Raw genomic sequence first — 15,338 nt, 5'->3', positions numbered from 1 at the left:
CAATCTAACTCGGGAATACAGAAATAGCTGTTAGACTTTCCTGAACTAAACTGCGATATTTTATTGAAAAGTTTACTTAACTCCTGCAAACTTTTGCCCTCAGCACAATACCAAGAGATGTTTTATAATATAGTTCACAGAGCTTATTTTTGCCCATATAAACAATGTATGGCAGGAATGACAGATTCGGACAAAGGTCTGAAATGTCACGCTCCTAAAGCGGACTTGTTTCATTGTTTCTGGTCATGCCCACTTCTACGCCACTTTTGGCTTCAGTTACGCCAATATGCTATGGACCATCTGGTTAATTTCATTCCCTTTACAGCGGAATGGGCAATTTTTGGAATAATTCCGACTGGGCAAAGAATAACGAAGGGGGGTAGAAGGCTGCTACTAGCAATCAGTGCAGCTGCACGTAAGGCAATCCTGCAGTCCTGGATACATAAAGAACCTCCGGCTCTTTCCTTGTTCAAAGGGAAATTGCATCATGTGTTTCAGATGCACTGGATAGAAACATCTCTACAAAAAGACAGGCTGGTGGGGCAATTTTTTGAATACTGGGAGAGCTATGTGGCAACCCTTCCGGTAGATTTCCAGACTAGAATTCATATTTCATTAAAAAATACGGAATGGTATGAAACACGTATGGCGGTTGGGGATCCTCCCATAGTGCTGACTGACTAGGGGTTAGAGATGCCGCAAGACCCTGGCCTCCTCATATCTCTGCTACGGTTGGACTGGTAGGTCTGTGGTTTATATTTTTACTTTGCACTTCTTTTCTATGATGTTGGTGAGATTGTGCAGTATATATGAGAAGACTCATCAATGATCACTGTATGTTCTCATCTCATTGTGTTAAAATGCAATTCGTATGTATTTGTTTATTGTTGATGCAACCAACAATGTATTATGAAGCAATGTTTTAATAAAAAAAGTTATACCTTAAAAAAAAATAAAAAAAATTCACTGCTGAGGCTGCTAAGTGATTATAAATGGGAATATGCTAGTTCCCTAAAAATGCCGCTTGAATCCAGACAGTGTTATATGTTTTATTTATGAATGGTACACACTATGTTTTGCTGTTTCTTTATTTTCATGTACTGAATTCCAAGTGATGGTCGACAGCTCAATATCTACCTAAACCAGATAAGTGATCCAGTCAAATTTATCACCCAATACACCCGCTTTCACCTTTTTTAATATCACAACACATCTGGGCGTTTGTGTTCTCCATTTCCTATATATATATATATATATATATATAACATAGCTGGATCACATCTCAAAAATTCTTACGTTTTTATTTAATCATCAACAAAGATAATTACTGGCTTGTCATTCATTGGTGGCGATTATTATTTATTTTGATATTACAAATAGTGCAATAATTGCATAGACTAGTCGACCCAGTTTAGCAATATTTCTAAGGAATATAGGGGGTAATTCCAAGTTGATCGCAACAGGAATTTTTTTTAGCAGTTGGGCAAAACCATGTGTACTGCAGGGGGGGGGCAGATATAACATTTGCAGAGAGAGTTAGATTTGGGTGGGTTATTTTGTTTCTGTGCAGGGTAAATACTGGCTGCTTTATTTTTACACTGCAAATTAGATTGCAGATTGAACACACCACACCCAAATCTAACTCTCTCTGCACATGTTAAATCTGCCTCCCCTGCAGTGCACATGGTTTTGCCCAACTGCTAACAAAATTCCTGCTGCGATCAACTTAGAATTACCCCCATAATTCCTGCATATAAAACATGGGTTCCTAGCAGTTTCTCAATATTGGAGATATCATAAATAAAATATCATATCACTAGACATTATTTACATACACATTTCATATACTCCGGTTAGAGCTACACTCCTGTTCTGGCTTTTTTTATCAGGTAGAGTGGATAGTCAGAATAACTGATACTTCCAGAGAGATCTCTTGTGTTCTATATTGTTTCAATATTTAAAACACAAATTCTACACAGTGTATGATCAATACTATATCAATTTCCCTTAAATGTTTTGGTCAACACAGCAGTCATGACTACACAACATGTACAACTTTGAAAAAGGTTGTTGCATGATAATATAGTGATTGTGTGTAGAAGTAGCTTATCACCACTTCAACACAAAAGTCATAACTACACAACACAGACCTTAGAACTAGAGATGAGCGGGTTCGGTTTCTCTGAATCCGAACCCGCCAGAACTTCATGTTTTTTTTCACGGGTCCGAGCGACTCGGATCTTCCCGCCTTGCTCGGTTAACCCGAGCGCGCCCGAACGTCATCATGACGCTGTCGGATTCTCGCGAGGCTCGGATTCTATCGCGAGACTCGGATTCTATATAAGGAGCCCGCGTCGCCGCCATTTTCACACGTGCATTGAGATTGATAGGGAGAGGACGTGGCTGGCGTCCTCTCCGTTTAGAATTAGAATAGATTAGAGAGACACTTGATTTACTAATTTTGGGGAGCATTAGGAGTACTCAGTAGTGTACAGTGCAGAGTTTTGCTGATAGTGACCAGTGACCACCACTTTTATTTATAATCCGTTCTCTGCCTGAAAAAAGCGATACACAGCACACAGTGACTCAGTCACATACCATATCTGTGTGCACTGCTCAGGCTCAGGCCAGTGTGCTGCATCATCTATTATCTATATATAATATTATATATATCTGTCTGACTGCTCAGCTCACACAGCTTATAATTGTGGGGGAGACTGGGGAGCACTACTGCAGTGCCAGTTATAGGTTATAGCAGGAGCCAGGAGTACATAATATATTATATAGTGAGTGACCACCAGACACACAGTGCAGTTTATTTAATATATCCGTTCTCTGCCTGAAAAAAGCGATACACACAGTGACTCAGTCAGTCACATACCATATCTGTGTGCACTGCTCAGGCTCAGGCCAGTGTGCTGCATCATCTATATATATATTATATATCTGTCTGACTGCTCAGCTCACACAGCTTATAATTGTGGGGGAGACTGGGGAGCACTACTGCAGTGCCAGTTATAGGTTATAGCAGGAGCCAGGAGTACATAATATTATATTAAAATTAAACAGTGCACACTTTTGCTGCAGGAGTGCCACTGCCAGTGTGACTAGTGACCAGTGACCTGACCACCAGTATATAATATTAGTAGTATACTATCTCTTTATCAACCAGTCTATATTAGCAGCAGACACAGTACAGTGCGGTAGTTCACGGCTGTGGCTACCTCTGTGTCGGCACTCGGCAGCCCGTCCATAATTGTATATACCACCTAACCGTGGTTTTTTTTTCTTTCTTTATACATACATACTAGTTACGAGTATACTATCTCTTTATCAACCAGTCTATATATTAGCAGCAGACACAGTACAGTGCGGTAGTTCACGGCTGTGGCTACCTCTGTGTCGGCACTCGGCAGCCCGTCCATAATTGTATATACCACCTAACCGTGTTTTTTTTTTCTTTCTTTATACATACATACTAGTTACGAGTATACTATCTCTTTATCAACCAGTCTATATATTAGCAGCAGACACAGTACAGTGCGGTAGTTCACGGCTGTGGCTACCTCTGTGTCGGCACTCGGCAGCCCGTCCATAATTGTATATACCACCTAACCGTGGTTTTTTTTTCTTTCTTTATACATACATACTAGTTACGAGTATACTATCTCTTTATCAACCAGTCTATATATTAGCAGCAGACACAGTACAGTGCGGTAGTTCACGGCTGTGGCTACCTCTGTGTCGGCACTCGGCAGCCCGTCCATAATTGTATATACCACCTAACCGTGGGTTTTTTTTCTTTCTTTATACATACATACTAGTTACGAGTATACTATCTCTTTATCAACCAGTCTATATATTAGCAGCAGACACAGTACAGTGCGGTAGTTCACGGCTGTGGCTACCTCTGTGTCGGCACTCGGCAGCCCGTCCATAATTGTATATACCACCTAACCGTGGTTTTTTTTTCTTTCTTTATACATACATACTAGTTACGAGTATACTATCTCTTTATCAACCAGTCTATATATTAGCAGCAGACACAGTACAGTGCGGTAGTTCACGGCTGTGGCTACCTCTGTGTCGGCACTCGGCAGCCCGTCCATAATTGTATATACCACCTAACCGTGGTTTTTTTTTCTTTCTTTATACATACATACTAGTTACGAGTATACTATCTCTTTATCAACCAGTCTATATATTAGCAGCAGACACAGTACAGTGCGGTAGTTCACGGCTGTGGCTACCTCTGTGTCGGCACTCGGCAGCCCGTCCATAATTGTATATACCACCTAACCGTGGTTTTTTTTTCTTTCTTTATACATACATACTAGTTACGAGTATACTATCTCTTTATCAACCAGTCTATATATTAGCAGCAGACACAGTACAGTGCGGTAGTTCACGGCTGTGGCTACCTCTGTGTCGGCACTCGGCAGCCCGTCCATAATTGTATATACCACCTAACCGTGGTTTTTTTTTCTTTCTTTATACATACATACTAGTTACGAGTATACTATCTCTTTATCAACCAGTCTATATATTAGCAGCAGACACAGTACAGTGCGGTAGTTCACGGCTGTGGCTACCTCTGTGTCGGCACTCGGCAGCCCGTCCATAATTGTATATACCACCTAACCGTGGTTTTTTTTTCTTTCTTTATACATACATACTAGTTACGAGTATACTATCTCTTTATCAACCAGTCTATATATTAGCAGCAGACACAGTACAGTGCGGTAGTTCACGGCTGTGGCTACCTCTGTGTCGGCACTCGGCAGCCCGTCCATAATTGTATACTAGTATCCAATCCATCCATCTCCATTGTTTACCTGAGGTGCCTTTTAGTTGTGCCTATTAAAATATGGAGAACAAAAATGTTGAGGTTCCAAAATTAGGGAAAGATCAAGATCCACTTCCACCTCGTGCTGAAGCTGCTGCCACTAGTCATGGCCGAGACGATGAAATGCCAGCAACGTCGTCTGCCAAGGCCGATGCCCAATGGCATAGTACAGAGCATGTCAAAACCAAAACACCAAATATCAGTAAAAAAAGGACTCCAAAACCTAAAATAAAATTGTCGGAGGAGAAGCGTAAACTTGCCAATATGCCATTTACCACACGGAGTGGCAAGGAACGGCTGAGGCCCTGGCCTATGTTCATGGCTAGTGGTTCAGCTTCACATGAGGATGGAAGCACTCAGCCTCTCGCTAGAAAACTGAAAAGACTCAAGCTGGCAAAAGCACCGCAAAGAACTGTGCGTTCTTTGAAATCCCAAATCCACAAGGAGAGTCCAATTGTGTCGGTTGCGATGCCTGACCTTCCCAACACTGGACGTGAAGAGCATGCGCCTTCCACCATTTGCACGCCCCCTGCAAGTGCTGGAAGGAGCACCCGCAGTCCAGTTCCTGATAGTCAGATTGAAGATGTCAGTGTTGAAGTACACCAGGATGAGGAGGATATGGGTGTTGCTGGCGCTGGGGAGGAAATTGACCAGGAGGATTCTGATGGTGAGGTGGTTTGTTTAAGTCAGGCACCCGGGGAGACACCTGTTGTCCGTGGGAGGAATATGGCCGTTGACATGCCAGGTGAAAATACCAAAAAAATCAGCTCTTCGGTGTGGAGGTATTTCACCAGAAATGCGGACAACAGGTGTCAAGCCGTGTGTTCCCTTTGTCAAGCTGTAATAAGTAGGGGTAAGGACGTTAACCACCTCGGAACATCCTCCCTTATACGTCACCTGCAGCGCATTCATAATAAGTCAGTGACAAGTTCAAAAACTTTGGGTGACAGCGGAAGCAGTCCACTGACCAGTAAATCCCTTCCTCTTGTAACCAAGCTCACGCAAACCACCCCACCAACTCCCTCAGTGTCAATTTCCTCCTTCCCCAGGAATGCCAATAGTCCTGCAGGCCATGTCACTGGCAATTCTGACGAGTCCTCTCCTGCCTGGGATTCCTCCGATGCATCCTTGCGTGTAACGCCTACTGCTGCTGGCGCTGCTGTTGTTGCCGCTGGGAGTCGATGGTCATCCCAGAGGGGAAGTCGTAAGCCCACTTGTACTACTTCCAGTAAGCAATTGACTGTTCAACAGTCCTTTGCGAGGAAGATGAAATATCACAGCAGTCATCCTACTGCAAAGCGGATAACTGAGTCCTTGACAACTATGTTGGTGTTAGACGTGCGTCCGGTATCCGCCGTTAGTTCACAGGGAACTAGACAATTTATTGAGGCAGTGTGCTCCCGTTACCAAATACCATCTAGGTTCCACTTCTCTAGGCAGGCGATACCGAGAATGTACACGGACGTCAGAAAAAGACTCACCAGTGTCCTAAAAAATGCAGTTGTACCCAATGTCCACTTAACCACGGACATGTGGACAAGTGGAGCAGGGCAGGGTCAGGACTATATGACTGTGACAGCCCACTGGGTAGATGTATGGACTCCCGCCGCAAGAACAGCAGCGGCGGCACCAGTAGCAGCATCTCGCAAACGCCAACTCTTTCCTAGGCAGGCTACGCTTTGTATCACCGCTTTCCAGAATACGCACACAGCTGAAAACCTCTTACGGCAACTGAGGAAGATCATCGCGGAATGGCTTACCCCAATTGGACTCTCCTGTGGATTTGTGGCATCGGACAACGCCAGCAATATTGTGTGTGCATTAAATATGGGCAAATTCCAGCACGTCCCATGTTTTGCACATACCTTGAATTTGGTGGTGCAGAATTTTTTAAAAAACGACAGGGGCGTGCAAGAGATGCTGTCGGTGGCCAGAAAAATTGCGGGACACTTTCGGCGTACAGGCACCACGTACAGAAGACTGGAGCACCACCAAAAACTACTGAACCTGCCCTGCCATCATCTGAAGCAAGAAGTGGTAACGAGGTGGAATTCAACCCTCTATATGCTTCAGAGGTTGGAGGAGCAGCAAAAGGCCATTCAAGCCTATACAATTGAGCACGATATAGGAGATGGAATGCACCTGTCTCAAGTGCAGTGGAGAATGATTTCAACGTTGTGCAAGGTTCTGATGCCCTTTGAACTTGCCACACGTGAAGTCAGTTCAGACACTGCCAGCCTGAGTCAGGTCATTCCCCTCATCAGGCTTTTGCAGAAGAAGCTGGAGGCATTGAAGAAGGAGCTAAAAGGGAGCGATTCCGCTAGGCATGTGGGACTTGTGGATGCAGCCCTTAATTCGCTTAACAAGGATTCACGGGTGGTCAATCTGTTGAAATCAGAGCACTACATTTTGGCCACCGTGCTCGATCCTAGATTTAAAGCCTACCTTGGATCTCTCTTTCCGGCAGACACAGGTCTGCTGGGGTTGAAAGACCTGCTGGTGACAAAATTGTCAAGTCAAGCGGAACGCGACCTGTCAACATCTCCTCCTTCACATTCTCCCGCAACTGGGGGTGCGAGGAAAAGGCTCAGAATTCCGAGCCCACCCGCTGGCGGTGATGCAGGGCAGTCTGGAGCGACTGCTGATGCTGACATCTGGTCCGGACTGAAGGACCTGACAACGATTACGGACATGTCGTCTACTGTCACTGCATATGATTCTCTCAACATTGATAGAATGGTGGAGGATTATATGAGTGACCGCATCCAAGTAGGCACGTCACACAGTCCGTACTTATACTGGCAGGAAAAAGAGGCAATTTGGAGGCCCTTGCACAAACTGGCTTTATTCTACCTAAGTTGCCCTCCCACAAGTGTGTACTCCGAAAGAGTGTTTAGTGCCGCCGCTCACCTTGTCAGCAATCGGCGTACGAGGTTACATCCAGAAAATGTGGAGAAGATGATGTTCATTAAAATGAATTATAATCAATTCCTCCGCGGAGACATTGACCAGCAGCAATTGCCTCCACAAAGTACACAGGGAGCTGAGATGCTTGGATTCCAGTGGGGACGAATTGATAATCTGTGAGGAGGGGGATGTACACGGTGATATATCGGAGGGTGAAGATGAGGTGGACATCTTGCCTCTGTAGAGCCAGTTTGTGCAAGGAGAGATTAATTGCTTCTTTTTTGGGGGGGGTCCAAACCAACCCGTCATATCAGTCACAGTCGTGTGGCAGACCCTGTCACTGAAATGATGGGTTGGTTAAAGTGTGCATGTCCTGTTTTGTTTATACAACATAAGGGTGGGTGCCCAAGGACAATTCCATCTTGCACCTCTTTTTTCTTTTCTTTTTCTTTGCATCATGTGCTGATTGGGGAGGGTTTTTTTGGAAGGGACATCCTGCGTGACACTGCAGTGCCACTCCTAGATGGGCCCGGTGTTTGTGTCGGCCACTAGGGTCGCTAATCTTACTCACACAGTCAGCTACCTCATTGCGCCTCTTTTTTTCTTTGCGTCATGTGCTGTTTGGGGAGGGTTTTTTGGAAGGGACATCCTGCGTGACACTGCAGTGCCACTCCTAGATGGGCCCGGTGTTTGTGTCGGCCACTAGGGTCGCTAATCTTACTCACACAGCTACCTCATTGCGCCTCTTTTTTTCTTTGCGTCATGTGCTGTTTGGGGAGGGTTTTTTGGAAGGGACATCCTGCGTGACACTGCAGTGCCACTCCTAGATGGGCCCGGTGTTTGTGTCGGCCACTAGGGTCGCTAATCTTACTCACACAGCTACCTCATTGCGCCTCTTTTTTTCTTTGCGTCATGTGCTGTTTGGGGAGGGTTTTTTGGAAGGGACATCCTGCGTGACACTGCAGTGCCACTCCTAGATGGGCCCGGTGTTTGTGTCGGCCACTAGGGTCGCTAATCTTACTCACACAGCTACCTCATTGCGCCTCTTTTTTTCTTTGCGTCATGTGCTGTTTGGGGAGGGTTTTTTGGAAGGGCCATCCTGCGTGACACTGCAGTGCCACTCCTAGATGGGCCCGGTGTTTGTGTCGGCCACTAGGGTCGCTAATCTTACTCACACAGCTACCTCATTGCGCCTCTTTTTTTCTTTGCGTCATGTGCTGTTTGGGGAGGGTTTTTTGGAAGGGCCATCCTGCGTGACACTGCAGTGCCACTCCTAGATGGGCCCGGTGTTTGTGTCGGCCACTAGGGTCGCTAATCTTACTCACACAGCTACCTCATTGCGCCTCTTTTTTTCTTTGCGTCATGTGCTGTTTGGGGAGGGTTTTTTGGAAGGGACATCCTGCGTGACACTGCAGTGCCACTCCTAGATGGGCCCGGTGTTTGTGTCGGCCACTAGGGTCGCTTATCTTACTCACACAGCGACCTCGGTGCAAATTTTAGGACTAAAAATAATATTGTGAGGTGTGAGGTATTCAGAATAGACTGAAAATGAGTGTAAATTATGGTTTTTGAGGTTAATAATACTTTGGGATCAAAATGACCCCCAAATTCTATGATTTAAGCTGTTTTTTAGTGTTTTTTGAAAAAAACACCCGAATCCAAAACACACCCGAATCCGACAAAAAAAATTCGGTGAGGTTTTGCCAAAACGCGGTCGAACCCAAAACACGGCCGCGGAACCGAACCCAAAACCAAAACACAAAACCCGAAAAATTTCAGGCGCTCATCTCTACTTAGAACTAGTATATACAAGGTACTGCAGTTGTATCAGTAAGCTTCAGAGAAAATATCACAGAATAGATAATCCTGTGTGGAAAGGCAGATTATTGTGTCACTTCTCTATATACATTTGTATCATTTCTTCAGCACAGTGGTCATGACTTTGTGACATAAACCTCCCTAGCAGCAGAAGTTAAATATGCCACTTATTTCTTGTAACCAAATCACATCAGCCTTTTCAAGAACTACCTCAATAAGTATCCTGGCTGTCGGGATCACGGCGCTCTGCATACCGGCGCCGGAATCCTGACCGCCAGGATATCGACAACTATTCTCCCTCTTAGAGTGTCCACGACATCCCTGGAGGGATAATAAATAGTGTGGCGCACATAGCGCGCAACCGTACCCGTACAACGCGCGTGTGCATTGCGGTGCATACGCATGCACAGTAGTAACCTGTTCGCTGGCTGCAAAAAATGGCAGCGAGCGATCAACTCGGAATGACCCCCAATGTTGTCCCTGGGCAGTGTATTTCCATGGATTTTCTCTCTAGCCAGTAACATTACAGATCACTGTTTTCTCTCCAGCCAGATTTCCTCTCCAGCATGTGGCATAAGAGATCGATGCTCCTTCCCACGTTGACAATAAGTCAACATGAAGTTAGAGGTTTTAAGCTTCATAATTTGAGTACAGAGAAATAAATAGGGCAACAAGCGCTGGAGAGTATTTGTGTTGAAGTGTGGTGTAGGAGTAATCCTTGTTTGACACATTCAATTTCACTTTGCCTTCCAGCAGCCTTTCTTCCACTATAAATCATCTTCTGTTTTCACCAAATAACTGGCAGCAAGTTAATGTCTCAACATAAATTGTAGAAAATTCCCTACCATGCAAGGTGATACAAATACAGTACTCAACTGCTTTCTGAAGTATGAACCACTGGAAGCACTTTTTAATTTGTGGCAGAGGCGTAACATAGAGCCATGACACCTGATGCAGGCTCATGTCACCCCCCCCCCCACACACACACACACACACACACACACACAGAGTGTATAGATTCTCACACACATATACACACAGATGTACACATATACACACACGTATACCCAGTCATATACACATGCACGTATATACATACATAAACACACACATATACACTCACACATATAAACACACATACACATTAACACACACATATATATATATATATATATATATATATATATACACATACAGTATACACACATCAATTGTCACCAAGAAGAGGACAGCAGCTCCTCATTCTAGCCTGGAGGGACGAAGCTGCTATGTGATTGACAGGTCTCCATGGGTATAGAAAGAAAAATATTGGGAACCGCACAAGTCCTTGATCTGATAAATAGTAGCCTCTGAAAAACTGAATTATCCCTGAATTGCTTCTAGATATAGCAACTGGGGGTATATGGAAATTTAATCCTAATCCCAATAAATGTTGCTTCCAGTGGTGCTCCCCAGAGTCAAATTTAGACAGTCAGAAAAAACCAAAACAAAGAAGTGTTGGTAAGTAGACTCTTTTTTGGGAGCACTCTAATTCAAAGGATGGCAATGTAATTTGTTACTGATAAAACCATTTTTATTAGGTAACACGTAAAATAAGAATTAAGGAGTATCTGCATTGAAAGTTAAAAGCTTTGCGAAAATATGAAAAAAAGAGAGTTTATAAGTAATACGTGATATCCATATCACAATCTACCAATTGTCGGAAATTATGGCTGTGGTAACAAAATTCATTAATCATTGCACATTGTGACTCATGTATTGTATGACCATCATTTATTCAGCAGATATCCATTATGGATTGTGGTAAATGCAGAGAATTAAATCATAGGCCATATAAGAGTCCGGTACCCAATAGTATATGTCTAGGTGACACTATATAGGGGAGTCAACTTATTGCAGTACCAGGGTGTTCAGAGGTGGTCTCCCATCCTAGTACTAGCCCGGCCTTTCACTGCTTAGCTTCCAAGGTCAGAAGAGATTGGGCATCTCCAGTGAGGTATGACCGCAAATGTCGTACTCACCCTATTGAGTCACCCAAATGTGTGCAGCCAATTGGTTTAGTCACCTTGTGACATGGCAGCCACAGTGAAATATGAGCATGGGTGATGGCCTGTTTTGTGGAAAAAAGGTTTTTTTCAAAACACGCAATATCCACAATTAGGACTTGCCTATCACCGCTGCAAACCAATATTTTGAAAATTCAATTGCCCAATATTTTTAGTGCAGATGACACTATAGGGGAATCAATTTATTGCGGTACCAGGGTGTTCAGAGGTGGTCACCCATCCTATTACTAACCCGGCCTTTCACTGCTTAGCTTCCAAGGTCAGAAGAGATTGGGCATTCCCAGTGAGGTATGACCGCAAATATTGTACTCACCCTTTTGAGTCATCCAGGTTCATGAGTATGTAACTGACATAATTGATATTTGTATGTCTATATAGTACAATGGTCAAAAAAATTAGATAATGTGCAGCCACCAGGCTTAGCTACCCTGTGACATATCAACCACAGACAATAATATACATATGAGTGAAGGCCTATTATGCGGGTAAAATTCCTGAACACCACACAATGTCCACAATTAGGACTTGCCTTTCACTCCAAGAAACGCCCAGAGGGCACCAGACCGGCCGTACCAAATTATACCGCTATATAAATGCAGGTTATAATTAAACTGCGCATCTTAAATGTGGCAGTAGGTTTTCAAAATAATAATTAGTGATAGTACACCCCTATGCACTTAACCAGATAATGGCTATAATGTGCCTTATGCCTGGAACCTATAATCAGTACTTGTATGATTATAGGAAAGCAGGCTGTGACTAGATGCTTGTAGATACTTAGCACAAGTATTTGCTGAGGTTTACCATTGATATATTGGTGAGTTTCGAATGGAGAGACACACAGTCATTAGTACATATGAGTTAGTGGTAGCTTGCTATTGATGTTTGTAGCAAGTATGGATGATCCCAGCTTTGTATACCTTATTGCTGAGGGAGAAAAAATAATGCATTACTTATGATGTTGCTAGTTGGAACAGTTTATCCAGTTTAATTTGCAGTTGTGCATGGTTGTTTGACATGCATATATAGCTCGATGAATGTTGGTTGCTCAGGAAAATTGAATTGATTGTGCTAACAAGCTTAATAATTAAAGTGCAGTTCACAAAGTACAAAGTGCGGGGTATACGATACCAGCTCCGGTGTCGCTGTCACTGCGAGACCCGCTTGTTGCTGTGCCCGTGCTTCCAGGGCTGCAGCGGCGTGTGGCCGGGGTCTCCTCGTTCAGAAGACGGAGCTGTGCGGCCGTTGCCTGGTAACCGTCCTAGGGATTCCGGCTAATGCGGTCACGTGTGCGCATCACGTGATCGCGATACTTCCTCCTCCTGACGTACGTTTCGCATTGTATGCTTGATCACAGGACGTGAGATGTTAGCTGGGAGTTGCAGTTTTTAAACAGGAATACTGATGATTGATTGGACCTGATGATTGTTAAGCATTGGGTCAGCCCTTATTAGGTCAGCCCTTGTTAGGTCATTAGGTTACATAGCTGAGGGACCTGGATATTTCTTATTGTTTGTTATAAGACAAAATTAAAGATATATTATAAAATATTTCTTAAGTTTCAGTAGGAGAATGATTGAAGAGGGTGGATTTGATGAATTGAAGAAATCTTAAATCATGATTAATTAAAGGCTTATTTAATTAATTTATTAAGGTAATTGTTATAAATAATGACATAAAAATTAATTAACGGATTTAATATGGAGCTTGTCTTGAGCATGTATGTATGTATAATCTAAGGTAAAATTGGCAATGATTATGCAAAATTTGCTAAGATTATGATTATGTGATATAATAGATGTACATGTGATGAAAATATTAGAACCCGGGTCTAGTGATTGAAAATTAGAGAGGAGAAAATTGGGTACTATGGGAAAGAGTGTATAGGTGGAAAATTGTCTATTAATAATTCATAGACAAAAATAATTGTGCAATTGAAAGAAAATATTGAGAGAGAATTAAGAATAGAGTGTGTTAGAATCATGGGGGTGAGAGGAAATGGTTGTATTAAGTGAATATGTGCACCTGGAACTGTGAATATTTGTTGTGTTGTGATAAATATATTGTGAGAAGTGAAGAACTGTTAAAACATATGAGGGCAAGGTTAGAAAGGTTAGAAAAGCAATTCCATGATGAGCCCACTGTGTAAAACATGTGATTATTAAAGTAAAAATTATGCATGTTGCGTGAACATTGTGGTGTATGTATAATGTAAACAAGTGATGCAATTGTTATGTTGTGGATTTTTTTATATTTACAGTGATCAATTATATAATGTATGATGATGGTCCCAGGTCAGTAAGATGCTAGTAGTCATGAATGCTGATGGACATTAACTCAAAAATACTCCATAATTTATAGTTTCATTCATCCCTGCTGGATATATGGATCCGAGCTTGAAGATCCACTCACTCTCTTTTCTAAGCAGACTTTCGGTGAGATTACCTCCTCGAATCCCCAGTCGTATCCTTTCCAAGCCGAAGATTTTTAGTTCTTCCCACCTGCTTCCATGATACGTATAGAAATGGCGGGCAACAGATGTCAGTTGTTTCATCTTGACTTTATCTGAGGCGGCATTGCGGATAGATCCTATATGCTCCAGAATGCGCTGTTTGAAGGGACGCGTTGTCATGCCTATATACTTTTGATTGCAGCTACATCTAAGGCAGTAGATGATCCCTTCAGTTAAACAGTTCATGTAATCAACAATCTGTATTGTATCCCCATATTTATCCTCTATTTCCTTGATAGGATCAATGTGTTTACAGGCTTTGCATCTTCCGCAGGGATATGTGCCTGTAACTGCAGGTTGTTTAGTAGGAAATTTCTGAAAATGACTTCGTACGAATCTATCCCTCAGATTTTTTGATCTGCGCCAACTCATGGCGACTTTAGGGCCCAGATTTTTAGACAGGGTTGGATCTGCATGTAAAATATGCCAATGTTTCTGTATAGCCTCCTGGACCTTTCTCCATTCCTGACAGAAATTCCCAACGAAGCGAATGGTTTTATTGGTGCCCTTGTCTTTAGGATCCTTTTTAAAGATGATATCTTCTCTTTTTATGGATTTGACCGTTTTGATGGCTTTTTTGGTTGAAGTTTTACTGTATCCCCTCTCACATAGTCTCTTAGTCAATTCCATACTTTGCACTTTGAATTCTTTGTCATCTGAGCAGTTTCTGCGAAGACGGAGAAATTCGCCTTTAGGTATATTCTCTATAGTGGGAGGGAAATGAGAGCTAGTCTGGTGTAACAATGTATTTGTTGCTGTGCTCTTTCGATATAGATTTGTTGCAATCATCCCTTCTGGATTTTTATAGATCAATAGATCTAGAAAGGGTAATTCTGACTGACTTATAGTGTGCGTGAGATGGATATTGCAATTGTTATTATTGAGATGTTCAATAAATTGATGCAGTAACAGTAAATCACCTTCCCAGATCATGAGGATATCGTCTATATAGCGATTCCACATGATAACGTGAGTTGTAAAGATATCATTAGTATCCTTGAAGACGACTTCCCTCTCCCACCATCCGAGGAATATGTTGGCATATGTGGGTGCACAGGCTGCCCCCATAGCCGTGCCTCTTGTTTGGAGGTAGAATTGATCATTAAATGTGAAGAAGTTGTAATGTAGTACAAAGTGAAGAAGCTTAGTGAGAAAGAGATGAAAATCTTTCTTTCCTTCATTATGTAGA

General features: G+C 42.9%; 1 protein-coding gene and 2 pseudogenes across 2 annotated transcripts in view; 1 reads left to right on the top strand and 2 right to left on the bottom strand.

Moving 5' to 3' along the window:
* LOC134948838 (relaxin receptor 1-like) overlaps positions 1-15,338 on the top strand; it is a 493,409-nt gene that overhangs the window by 130,584 nt on the left and 347,487 nt on the right. The window lies entirely within an intron of this gene.
* On the bottom strand, positions 11,462-11,581 carry LOC134950956 (5S ribosomal RNA; annotated as a pseudogene).
* On the bottom strand, positions 11,820-11,939 carry LOC134952148 (5S ribosomal RNA; annotated as a pseudogene).

The sequence above is a fragment of the Pseudophryne corroboree genome, chromosome 8, assembly GCF_028390025.1.
Source record: "Pseudophryne corroboree isolate aPseCor3 chromosome 8, aPseCor3.hap2, whole genome shotgun sequence".
NCBI classification, from domain to species: Eukaryota; Metazoa; Chordata; class Amphibia; order Anura; family Myobatrachidae; genus Pseudophryne; species Pseudophryne corroboree.
The sequence above is the reverse complement of the archived record's forward strand: the minus strand, read 5'-3'. Positions and strand labels throughout refer to the sequence as shown.